This window comes from Mesoplodon mirus (genome assembly GCF_964341445.2).
Source record: "Mesoplodon mirus genome assembly, chromosome: 7".
NCBI classification, from domain to species: Eukaryota; Metazoa; Chordata; class Mammalia; order Artiodactyla; family Ziphiidae; genus Mesoplodon; species Mesoplodon mirus.
In genome coordinates, this window is record NC_138983.1 from 33,671,437 (window position 1) to 33,685,879 (window position 14,443).

The following is a 14,443-nucleotide window of genomic DNA, read 5'->3' on the forward strand; positions in this document are numbered from 1 at the left end:
AAAGGAGTAAAGTAATTAAAACAGTATCTCACATATAAGTTTGTTAGCTTGTTATATGTAGTCTAATGGGATCTCAAATTTAACAAAGGTCAAGCAGTACCTTGGGATAAACAGCACAATATTTTCAAGAGAGATGAGGTATGAATAATATTGCAACAGTGTCACAATACAGTATTGTGAAACCCAGTATTGGCTTCTCTCAGAAAGAGCCTGCCTAAGTGAGTTCTGAAAGGTACAGTGAAAAGAGGGACCCATGATTTGAACCCAAATAATGCAATCAGGTAGTTGGAACAGGGACATGGCTTAGAACAGAGATGGTCCTATCACCTGGAGCTATCATTTTTCCTGACATCTGGACCTGTATTTAAGGCCTTCATGTGTTTATGGGGATTTCTGCCTGAAGGTAACTTAAAAATACCACTTAGTTTCTCACAAAACTAGATCTTCTCATTCTAGGCATCATCAGGACTCTTTCTGATATATGTTAGCTATCTCTTTCAAAGGAAATACCTAAATTCCACACAGGAAATTGTCTTAGAAATTGTGATGATGCCAGAAGTAAATGGGAACTATTCCCTAACTCCTTCAGCAAATTAAGTTTTGTTTCTAGAAAAAGCAATATCAGGGAGCCATTATCTTAAGCCTTAGTATTACCCTAATTTATCTTAAATCACTCAGTCACATATATCAAAATGATATTAACACTGGAATACACTAACAAAAGGAAAGAAATTAAGAAAACAGTAGGAGTTTATTTATAAACATTTCTTCTAAGGGCAAAGTATAAAGACACTAAATTACTTCAGTTCTCCTTAGTATAAGAGAGAACATCAGACCACATTATATAGACATCCATTAGATGCCTCTGACGATGGGAATATTTAAAATAATTAATGGGTTTTCATTGGGGTATGGGGGCTGGGGTGTTAGGATAGATTCTGATCTCATTTTAGATCCTTGGTGACGGCTTTCAATAAACTCTTTATTTCTGACCTTCCTTTAGCAGTCACTTGAATAATGATTCATTATTCTCTAGGATTTAAACTTCTGAAGCTCAAAGATTGCTACTTACATGAGATACATGCTAAGCTACCATAATAGAATGACCACCAAATACAGTGGATTAATATAATAACGTTTTATTTTTCTCTTACAATTTACAGAGTGAATAATTCAGGGCTGGTGGGAATCTATTCTCAACACATGGATTTCAAGGTTGCTCCAGTAATTATGACTTCCAAAACAGCAGGAAAGATGAGGAAAAGAATCTCTAAGAACCTGACCGTGAAATAGAAACACATCACTTACATTAAATCCCATGGGCTGTACATAGTCACAAAGCAAGAGAAGTTGGAAAATGCAGTCTCTAGCTGAGTAATCATACGGCCATTTAAAATCTGACTTTGTGATCATTTGCAAGGAAAAGACTGCATCTAACTGGTTGTTAACTTGGATATAGGGAAAGCACAAATTATAGTTAAAGAAAATAATAATGTGCACAGCAAAGGGATACAATGGTCAATTTTTAATCCTTCTCTTACTTCCCTATCTGCCATGTTTGACCAAAATGACCATTTTTCCTTAATAACTTTTTACATGGTTTCTGTAATACCAGTGTTTCTTTGGTTCTCATCTGACCTCATTGACCAACCTGTCTCAAATTCTTTGTTGGTTTCTCCTCATATACCCAACCTGTAAATATTATCATGTCCCTGAGCTTACTCTCCAAACTTTCCTTTTTTTATTTACACTTGATCCCTAGGCGATATTAACGTCATAGATTACATAATATCTCTAAGTCAATGACTTTAAATAGATTCTAGGTTGGACCACTCTTCTGCACACAATATATCTTAGAGCCTATGTGACATCCCATTTGGATGTCCAACAGGCACAACACAACTAAAATATCTAAAACTGAACTCCTGATGTTTCCATACTCCAAAACTGGAACTCTTACTAGCTTCCTCATCACAGTTCTATGGCATCACTTCAGCAGGTCAAGAAAAAAATATCATTATTTATTTCTCTCTTCCTCTCACATATTTCCCCTACATATTCATCATTGTACTCTGCCAACTTTTCCTTCCATCCTCTATTCAACAGCTTCTTATGACCTCCACTATAACCACTTCAAACCAAACCATCTTCATTTCTCACACTTGGTTATTTTATTTTCTAGTTCTCTTCATAACCACCCATAATCATTTCTCGACACAGAAGCTAAAGTGATCCTTTTAAAATAAATTAAGATTACATCATTCTGCTGATCAGAACCCTCTGGTGCTCAATTCTCACCTCACTCAAAGCAAGAGTCTGTCCTGTCCACGATCTGTTCCCTTGCTGTCTTTATGAACTCATCTGTGTCCCTTCCAGCAATGCTGACTTCCTTGCTCTTCATCAAACCTATCAAATATGATCTAACTTCTGGTTCTTTGAAATTGTTCTTTCCTCTGCTTGCAATCTTTTTTCTCCAGTGAAACCTATAGCTGGATTCCTTACTTCATGCAGACCTTTGCTGAAATCCCACATTAACAGGGAGTCATGCTACTTATTAATTTATTGCCTCTTAACCCCACACCCATCCTTTTATGACCTACTTTTTTGCTACGGAAGTTGGTTGCCAAAAACTATATTTTTCTTTTGCCAGCTGGCTCTCTGTCAAGTTCTGACAATAGGAGGCACTGGAATAGAAGGCAAGAATAGAGGAAGAAAGGACTACTGTTTCTTTCTTCATGTTTCTGTTTTTTTCTACAGTGACAATTTCAGAATAGTCTTTTTAGCATTTCCTGTGGTAGTGGGCTCTTCTTCCTGATCCTGGATGACCTCAGAAAGTTTCCTCTTTACTGTGGCAGTAGGCAATGTATTTGAGCAGCAGGTTGACCACCTCTTTAGTGGTCTTAATATCAATCTTGTGGGGTCCTTCCTCAAAGTTTCAATTTTTCCTCAGCCCCAGTGGTAGCAGGTGCTTTTTATAGCAACTCTTGCTACACTTTAGAATTTTCTTTTATCTCTTTCAGTAATTAAGAATATTTACCTAGTTATTCTTTACATTATTTTCTTTTTTACATAAAGGATGTCATTTGTTTCATTTGACTAGGACTTGTCTGATACATTTACTCTGATCTATTTTCTGCCATTATTTATCCACATCTCAGCTACTATGTTTTAGTTTTTGAGTTTCTTGATTATATCCCTAAATTAATATATTAACTTCGTAATAGCAGGATCATTGTTCTTTTTGATCAGGATTTTATCTCCACTATCTAGAATAATATCTGGTATGGCAATATTTGTTGCTCAATGAAAATTTGTTGAAATAATGAATTTGTAAAAGGAGAAGCAAAGTATCTTCTATGGTATACAGATGGTTTAGGATGATAGAAGTTCTGTGAAGACAGTTTAAATGTATAGTACTTGTATTATTCACAAGAGTATTTGTGTTTCCTAATATATACAAATTACTTTAGTTGTCAGTATAGTTTAGATATCAATATCTGAAAATTAGTTCAAGCAGTTGATGCTTCTTTGTAACATTTACTGTAGATGAATGTTAAGAGGTCAAGTTTGCTCACTAAATACCATCTCTATTTTTATGTTTTTTATTAGTTCCTTGGAATTAAAATATATTTCAATACATTTATAAAAAATAATGTAAATCCCTCTCTAGGAAGACATAATTTATTCCACAAATATTTATTAACTAAAAAAGTAAAAGTTATATACCAGGTACTACACTAATTTTGGGAAATAGGAGTAAGAAAGGAGGGGGGAAGAAAAAGAGACAGAGTAGGTGAGACAGTAAGAGAGACCATGGAACTTAAAATCTCTCAGAAAAGACAGACATCACATAGGCAATAACAAGTTTATCTGGAAACTGTGGATGGATGGAGATGGAAGTGGGGCTTGTTCCAGGAAGGACATCCACAAGCAGCAGAAATAAGAGAGAGCATGTTTTGTTGAAGAAATCAAGTAAGTTCAGCTTGGCTAAATCAGAGAGAATCAGAAAAGATAATGGAGAATGATGAGATATGTGACTTAAGAATAAAACAAAAGCCAGATTGCAGAGAACTGCAATAGTCCTCTACTATCTTACCATAAAGGAAACCACTGAAAGATGTTAAATGGAAAATATTATGATCAAATTTGGAAAATTACTAGGATTGCCGTGTGGAGTACAGATTGGTGCATAATTAAACTATTTACAGGAGTCAAATATGGAGTTTGTCTGCCAGGGAAAATATTATGGTGGTGTGAAATAGGACAGTGACAGGAGGAATTTAGAGAAGTAAACGGGTGAAAGAGCTATTTAAAATATCAAATGCAAGACATAGCAATTGAATGGAAATGTGGATAAAGGACAGATGAAATCAGTCCTGGATGGGAGAGACAGAGATATCAACCAGCCAACTGTCATAATTAGAAGATATGTAACCCAAAACCAAGTCCATATTAAGTTCATATCAAGTCCATAATAAGAAATGGAGCCTGGAGCTATGATGAAGGAAAATGGAACTATTTATTCATTAATTTAATCATCCATCAAATATTGATTGGGTACCTCATTATAGTACTGAGTGGTCATTGTGTTAAGGAAGAGTTAAAAACACTAGGGGGTTGCTTACCATCTATTTCATCTGTTTCATTACTACAGATCTTTTCCAAAAAAAAATCCATCACTTTAGCTTTTTGTGACTTGTGCTTGATATTTTCTGTTTCTCCCTTAAAGCCATGTTCCATTCTTTTCCATCATGCTCTGATGAAAAGAAGGCTGATGTTATGTCAGCAGTTTTTCTTGCCCCTTTGCTTCTGGTTGCATTTAACTGAAGGAATAAGAAAGATAACCCAAGTGACAAGAAGAATGTTTGAACTTTTTATTCACTGAGTTCCACCTGTGGTATCCTCCGAGTGTTGACTGTGTCCCTGTCCCTCTACCAAAGGCCACACATCCTGTTAGGACTCTTGTCATCCATTGTTCTCTCTGGATTTTTGTAACTGTTTTCTAGCCTGTCCCATCACACTTGAATTTTTTTAAAAGAGTGATGATTATGAAATTAAACATCTTTATATGGGATTATTGCTATTCCTATGTGGTATAAGATACAGCTTTTTCATTCTGTGAGCTGATTAAACAGCAATTTGATTGCAACAACATTTTAAATTTTGTTGCTGGATGGTTGACATGAGTACCTATTATAAAGAGTAAATTAAGTTATAATGAGTAATAGAAATATTTGGTTCTGAAAGTAAATCGAGTTTAGTGGAAGAAAAGAAACATTTCATAAAACGTAAAATACGGAAAATAAAATTTTACATTTCCTGCTCGGTACTGGAAACTTGTCTCTGAGATGAAAGTCACTGTGCAAGAGACTGATTAAAGGAAATGTTACATTTGTTAAAGGAAGGGGAGTAAGCCATGTTCAGCAGAGGGAGAACTGGAGCTATGATGTGGTTCACTGGGACCTTACGAGGAGTTCTTTTTTTTAAAAAACTTTTTGTTTTATATGGGAGTATAGCCAATTAACAATGTTGTGATAGTTTCAGGCACACAGCAAAGGGACTCAGCCATACATACGCAAGTATCCATTCTCCCCCAAACTCCCCTCCCATCCAGGCTGCCAGATAACATTGAACAGAGTTCCCTGTGCTATACAGTAGGTCCTTGTTGGTTATGAATTTTAAATATAGCAGTGTGTACATGTCAATCCCAAACTCCCTATGGGGAGTTCTGAAGCTGGTGTGACCCTTCAAAGCTTTTCAGAGTTTTTTCAGTATTGGGTTAAGAGGGTTCGACTTTTATACTCCAAATTCATTCGGTCTGTGGATGTAGACCTAGGGTAGCAAGCTCAATGGGCAACGAAACTCACTTCAACCCTAAAGGCAATCCCCAAAGAAGTTGACAACTGAGATCTGTCAGCCAGCAGCTGGGATATTACACCTTCATTCTGGAAGGTGGATCTTGGCAACGTATCCTATCACCCACCACGTTTCATATTCTACTTCCAAGATACAGTCTTTAAAATTTGTATACTTAATTCCAAATGTTATTTTGTCTGTGGTTTTAGTTTTTGAATCACCTGCTCTTTCTTTTAGAAGTCTAGGTCACTAACATACTTTCCTTTTCTCCATTCCATCCTCCATATTGCTTTATCACATTACCATGCTACCTGGCTTCAGAGCCTGAAATATAATATAAAGCTGGAATTCTGCCTGACACGCTAGATGATTCAGCTAGTTAACCCTGCCTACTTCTCCAGCCTTACGACCTATGACTTACCAGAATTCCCTACCTCTTATGCTTATAGAACCCCTTGTGGATCACCAAACACATGCCAAGTCTCACCTTTCTATCTTTACCATTCAGGTTTTTCTGACTGATCACCCTTTCCCCTTTGTGTATCTAATTAAATCTTACATGCATTTTAAGATTATGCTCATATATTACATAATCCACTGTGCTGTTGCTAGTCACCACACCTTGTTCTCCTGCCTCCCTATTATTATTTATTTGTTATTGCTTATATTAGTCTATGTAATGATTTTTGGTTTATGTGTTTGACCCCTTCTCCAGACAATAAACTTTTGTATAAAGGGACAGTTTATTTTATCTCTTTGTCTCAAACATATAGCAAGATGTCTAGCTCCAAACAGACTTATAGACACACAATAAATGCATGTGTGTGTGATAACAGTGCAAACCTTATCCGTGTCTTTTACAGTGCAAACCTTAAAAGGACAAAGAGGAAGAGACAGGCTTTCTCTGACTAGCTTTTTTCCACTAGACGTAAGTGCTCCATCAATATGTGAATGGTTAAGCGTACTGATGAAAATGATAATGGCTTGAGGATTCCATGGTCCCTGCCAGCTCTAAAATTCAGTAATTGAATATTTTTATATACCAGTAGGGTTATAGAGAAAAAACAGTGGAAAACTAGAAAATATTGCCTCCCCCTTTTTATCTAGTTTGATCTTCTCCACATAGCAACTCTGAAACTGGCTTAAAATTATAATGCCAGTTAGTATGAAACACTGAGAACACAAGAGCTGACAGTGCCTTTTTGTTCCTCATTAATTTTTGTTTTACGTGTAAGTCAGCATAGATTCTAACTTTTTGATACTTTTTACGGTAATCTTGATAATAACCATAACCATGATACAAATATAGATCACCTTTTATTTAACAAATGAACATTTAAAATCTACTTTGTTCTATACACTGTCAGAGAGGCTGGAACTATATCAATGAACAAAACATATCCATGTTCCTGGAAACTTAGTGGAAGAAACAGACAATACGCAAGTCAATAATTATGTGTTTGATACATATTTAGCTTTATGCTTCACAGGTGATAATAATAAAAAGTGAAACACATGGCAAGGGGATTGAGAATGCTGAGGGAGGGGGAGCAACTTTATATTTACTGATCATCTACAACATATGAAGTGATCTGTTAAGTACTTACTACTTTTTCCTAACATCCCAAAAAACAAAAGAGTTAGGATTTTAATTTTTTTAGTAAGATATTTGAGACTGAGAAGTGTTAAAAAACTGTCTAAGTACATGAGAATCTAGTGGTGGAGGTTGCAGCAGAAAACAGATGTTCTTAGCATAAGACCTAAAAACACTTCGACAGAACTTTCAATAGCTGTAATTCAATGTTCAATGAATTTTCAGCCCATATCATTATTCCCCGCAAAGTCATCTCAGAACCCCCAATAGCACGAATCAATTGACACCAAGAGTACAGGCGTAAAGGGAGAAAGATGCAAATTTTTCAGGAGCAAAAGATAAAGTCAGCCTCTGGACAGTAAAAAAAAGTCACTTGCAACAAAGTGAAAAGGATGCCTTATTTCACCACAAGACTTCAGTAAGGCAGCAAGAAAAGAGAAAAAAATATAAGAAATGAATTTTTTTAAAAAAAGCAAAAACAAACAAACAGAAATGTAACAGTAGGCTTTAACTTCCATTTTTCAATCTTTTTTTTCCAGGAAAAATGAACAAATGCTCTAGACCAGTTCTAGGAAGTACATGTTTATTAACCAGGTTCTTTTCTATTTTTTCCTAGTATATAAATATACAGCAAGAAATATAACAGATGCTCAAATGTTGTAGTGGTTTTATGAAAGCTAACAGCAAAGCATTAAACATATCTAAACCCGCCCACAACTGCTTTGCATTTATATAGCACTCAGTATATATGAAAAACATATTTTTTACCATCACTGAAGTAAGCCACCCTTGCAAATCTTCTCATTTTGCAAATGGATAATAAAATGTCACACAAAGGAACTAGTATCACTGTATTTTAGATGAGAAGACTCCTGGGTTTTATCCAGCTCAACATTCTTATTTTATGGATGAGACAAGTGGGTCCCTGAGTCGATGGTTGATTTGTTCAAGGTCAATGGCAGAACTTAACTTAAAAGCAGTGCCTTTTTATTGCTAGTCCAGAGCTTCTGTAGCCATCACTACTCTTATACACATGTAGTACTCATGTTATGCATCTATTGAATTACAGATGCTCAAAAGCCTGGCAAATAGGATGCCCTTTAAAAAAATTGTTGAATGAATAAATTTCAATCTTTTATTTCATGTCTCTACACATCCTTCCTAAGTCTGCCTATGGCTTGAGAAGGGCTGATGGGCTTCTCCATCTTTAAATCCTTTCTTTCATGGTTGATTGCAATGAGTCTTCATACTGGTTGTTCAGAGTTTTAACACAAAGAGAAGACATGTTTTTATTGCTGTTGTTAGTCATGGCTAACTGAGAACGAATGGCAATTCAGGCCAGGTCAGATCCATTTGGCTCTTAGCAGGTGGAATAAAGGAGGTAACTTTAAGGAAGGTTAAAAATGAAATAGAGATAATATTTAACTAGGGGCTTCTATTTCTGGCTAAATTAGCATTGGCAGCTGGATCTTTCCCTTAAATGCAATTCTCATGCCACACAACAGAGAAGGAAACAGTTGATGAATCTAATAAGTCGCTGGAGACACAGAGGACAGTTGAGTTTTTTATGAATGGTAAGTGGAAGATGGACAGGTACCTCAGATAAGGGAAAGGTTAGAGGACACTTTTTAGTTATGTCTTTTTCTTTACTCATGTTGCCCTAGGGAGATAATTGTCCAAGTTTCCAGGAAATGGAGTCTAACATAAAAGCTTACGTGCTATTTATTATTGTTGCTGGGGAGTGAGGGAGAGACAGCTGTGGCAGGAACTACTGCTTCTTCAGCTCATGGGGCTATGTTAAGAGTAGCCACATAAACTACAGACTTTCCTCGCCCTACAGCATTTCTCCATAAGTGCTTCTGAAAATTTATACCACCTTTCAGGTGATTCTTTATTTTAAATGTAATAAAATCTTCACCGCAAAACACAGTAAATGGATACACTATAAGAACTATTTGACATAGTTGCAAGTAGTAACACACTCATCTGTCTACCTGACCCAGCAGTTCCTAGTCACAGAACATCATATGAAACAAATCTGAATTACAACATGGTTGGATGAACCCAAACTTATTTTCTCTGTGCATATACAAAAGCTATGAGGATGAAGAGTCTAAAAAATAAACACAAATAAAAATGTAAAAAACTAAAAACAATATCCACCATAACAAAAAGTGAACTTGTACTAGACACTATTTCCAATGTATAGTCAAAAATGCTTGCTACAGAGTGAGTAGGAGCAAAATAAGTTATACTAAGATTACAGTGAGAGACATGACAATACCAAGAAGAAATAAATATGGCACCAGGTCAAATTCAACAAGATGGAGAAGTCGAGCTTTGAACATAAGAGGTAGGGTGGTATTTGGATTAACTCACAATTAGGATAAGGATGTGTGTGTGTGTGTATGTGCTATGTGTGTGCAAGTATGTGTGTAAAACATAAAAATTGTTTAAAATTTGGAGCCTAAAAGATAGGCTCCAAACAAAAATCCTCAAAGGTAAATCTTCCAAGTTATCTTGAAGTTTCTTCCAATGGCTTCTGTGTGTTTCTGGGTGCAGCCTCCTATGTGACTCACTGGTTGGGGATAATGTTTCCAAATTTTAATGTGGGAGGGGCAGGTACCTCCTCACTTCAGGCTGTCTTGACTATTTGGCCTCTCTGACAAGAGCCCTTGCTAAGGAAAAAATAAAAGAAATTGCCTCTGGACTCAGGAAACTCACTGTCCGTTTTAGCTCATATGAGGGCACAGATGAGCCATGGTCCTAACCCCTGTCATATTATTTGTGAAGCAGAAGTGTGCATTGGGAAGTAATAAGACTGAAACCTTCATACAAAATACCATTTACCATTTTCAAGTAAATGTAGAGTTCTTAAATGTGATTTCGGAGGTGAAAGTGCAGGAAAAGCCTATGGCTAGAATGAAAGTGAAAGCAATTCTGTGCCTCCACATATTATAAGAGGCCATCTGTTCCCTTTGTGTACTAGGCTATGATTGCAAAGACTCCAAGTTACTGTTATAATTGTTATTATAGCTTAGTTTGCAATAATTTTATTTGGCCTGCAGAAACAGAGTAATGGGCAGTTGTGCCCGCCATCAGTAAGAACTTAATGAGGACAAAATTGATCTCATCAATTTCCCTGTTGTACCCTGTAAGCTTGCTATACCCCAGACCTGCTCCTTACCTGACTTCCTTGTCCTGGGCAGGCCAATCATAATGCTGGGTTTTTTTTTTTTTTTTGCTCATGGTCTTTGTCTAAGGAAACCTGAAAGTCCCTTAGTGAGAGAGCAGCATAGGCAGGTGTGTAGCTGGTTTTACTCTGGTTTGACTCAACTACAACAGTTCGAACCAGAGGTGGGCATTTAACCCATCAGCCAATCTATTATGAAACTAAGTCAGAGACTACTATTTGCCTCCCAATATCAATTATCTTTCTCCCTTCTTAGATGAATGAACAAGAGATGCACGAAATTCCTTCTAGTTAAGAAGGTTCCCCTTTCTTTCTTCCTCTTGATGCATAGAATGTAAACATAATGGACAAAGCGTCACAGCTTTGAAGTTATCCCAGAAATAGAAGCCACATTAAGAAGGATACTGCTTCCGTGACACATCTTCCAGGCAGTTTTACCACCAAACTTCTTTAACATGAAGGAAATAAACTTTTGCTTTGTTTAAATCATTATTTTTTGAGACTTTACTATTCCTAGTCAAAAATGATTCTGACAGTTCTCACTGGTTGGTGGCCTGTGAGACAGAAGTGACAGTAGGCATGAAGGAGTACAAAATAGACCCAATATATTCCATTCCTTTAGAATTCAAAATGTAGGTTTGGAGAGATTATTATTTTGTAGTGGGAACTGAAAAAAAGCTAAACCAAGACATGTAGTATCAAAGTGCCTGTGTGATGATAATGCAGAGTCCTAAATTAAATATCAACAAATTTCTGACCTCTAGCACAGCCTTGGATCATGAATCATCCTGTCTTTATGAAGTTTGGCATTATAACAATTCCTGGAGTACTATTAGATTCCAACTCCATTACTTCCATGTATTTCATTGTAATAAATACTAATTTTAGGAGAGATTCTAAGAATAAAGAGAGCTTCACACATGTGTTTTCTTTTTAGTGTTTTGTTAGAGTGCTTATGAATGCATGTGTTTTCTCTGTCCCTTCCATACTATCATTGCTAAGACCCAAGGCTCTTAACTTTATCCTATCTCCAGAACAGATCTTTCACTTTCCATTTCTGTTAAACCTTTAGGTAGACACATATTCTCTGCTTCCTAGACAACTGGCATTTGGCATTGGTTCTTCCCCCTGATTTACTATTCCCCCTAAATCAATGTCAAGTAATATGTTTTATGGCCGGGCTAAAGAATGCTTCATCACCTCAGCTTGGGTTAACTATCCTATGCAAGTGACCATTCACTCCTGTAAGGTTGGACTACCCCATCTCCAAACAAAACAAAAGAACTAATGCCCAAAATTTCCTCAATACTTCCCATAAAATGATATGCAAAAGCTTCAGTCTGACATTCAACATGACTTGATTTTACATTAGTCACCTTGGTAATCTGCTCCAGATTTACTGTACCTGATGCCTTATTCCATGGCCTTTCCTATATCTATACCTTTCCTCATGATTATCCCTCTTCCAAGAGCATCTTATTTTCTCTTATGAACCTTCTCACTATGGCTGAAATCACACTCATCCTTCAAGTCCCATCTCAAATATCTCCTCTGTGGAGACTTCCTGCTTGCTCTCTCTCAATCTTTCTGTCAGATGTGATCTTATTCACTTTTGAAACACAATAGTTTTTGTATTTGTAACACTTGAAATAATAGTTTGTCATCCCAATAGACTATTGGGACATTTTTTCTTTGGGGGTACAGGGCCTGTATCTTGCTGTTTGCTGGGCTACATGGATATTGTTTGCAAATTTAGTATGTATTCAACTGAATTGAGTGTGTTCTTGCTGTCTTTATTAAATTTTTCCTCTAAAACAAAGTGGTGAAATCTATACCGCTAAGATTCCAAGCATGCAAACTACAAGGATCGTAAAGAATGCGTCTTTTAAAGCTTAGCGTGTATGAATGAAAATTATAGATTGGATGAAGGAGTCGATTTTTAAAATTGCACGGTGGCTTAAACGTTTGAGGAAATTCAATTCCCTATCCTTGATGAATGACTGAGATAAACTAGTCATATTCTTATCATTCATAAATCCTTTAATTTTTTTTTCTAAAATGAAAACAGAGAATTCCAGAAGGATACTGTGAATTAAAGAGAAACACTAGGACTTCCCTGGTGGTGCAGTGGTTAAGAATCTGCCTGTCAATGCAGGGGACACAGGTTCAAGCCCTGGTCCGGGAAGATCCCACCTGCCATGGAGCAACGAAGCCCGTGGGCCACAACTACTGAGCCTGTGCTCTAGAGCTGGTGAGCCACAACTACTGAGCCCATGTGCCACAACTACTGAAGCCCGTGCGCCTAGAGCCCATGCTCCACAGCAAGAGAAGCCACAGCAGTGAGAAACCCATGCACCGCAACTAAGAGTAGCCCCTGCTCGCCACAACTAGAGAAAGCCCACGTGCAGCAACAAAGACCCAATGCAGCCAAAAATAAATAAATAAATAAATTAATTAATTAATTTAAAAAAAGAGAAACGCTAGAAATTTGAACCACAAATTAACTCCTGGGAAAGCTCTCTTTGTTGAGAATGGAAACAGTCTAAGGGTTGGGGGAAGAAAAGTATTTTGTGGCACTCACAAAGAGACAATATAGCAATTTGATTAACACAACAAATTTTGTAGTGGGATCTGAGTTCAGAACCTGGCTCTGCTGTTTCCTGTCCATGACTGTGGACAAGGTGGCTTAACCTCTTTATAACAGTTGGATTCTTCATATGTGAAATGGCCAGTACTCCTTTCTTCACTGGTGTTTGTGAGAATTAGGGGAGGCAGTGAATACAGAGAATTAATTTTACCATGCTGGGCACATAGTTCCTGCTCCATAAATTATTGTTGTTTGGTTAGTTGTACCTGTGTATCCTTTGTCTTGTGAACTAAATTAGATTAAAGTAAAGGAGATGCACGCCATGTTATCATGATTAGAATTAAAATTACATGTGACTCTCATCTTCATTTCTAGATAATGACATTTTCCTAGCCCTTTTCGAAACCTAAAATATAAGTATAATATAATACCTTAAAATATAAATAATTTCCAGAAGGAGACAATATCACAGTAACTAATATACTGAAGATCCAATGAGGTTATGTTGCTGATATGTGATTCTCTTAAACAATAAAAAGAGACAGAGAGAATTTTCTAAATAGGTTTTAAAAGTACCTTTGTGCAATGTATTTTCCTATTTAAGAAAACATCTTAGATTTACATTAATAAAGATCCTAGATCTTACCTATGACTTTTATGAGCTTATTACTGATAATTCCACCAAATCTTGTGTCAGAAGAAGAGCAATTCCCCCATCAATTCACGAACCACCACACTTACAGGAAGAGGAACCCTTTCTCATAACTTTTGATAAATATCTTTAACATCCCTCCTCCAAATGAAGTAAATAATGATAAATTCCAAATGTCATAAGGTCCTCAAAACATACTTGGTGCATCTATTTAAAATTATGAGTCGGCTTTTCTATATAAATATTTCATAGCTCTAAAGTGTCTATAATGTTACTGCACTCATAATAAGTGGGCAATTTGATATGTATTGTCAAACTGAATGAACATCAGTCTGCCATTGCTTCCAAGTAATGGATGGATTTTAATGTACTGTTACCTGCTAGTCACTCCAGATATGGACAAGATTTTATAAGTATTATGTACTTTGTGAGTCTTCAGGGTGGAAGACTCACAAAAGTGGGAAAAAGAAACTGAAATATTCTCCTACTAGTTCTCTACCTATAATGCTGCTACCCTTCCATTGTCAACATAAACTAAGAAAGAGCCACTATAAAAGGAAA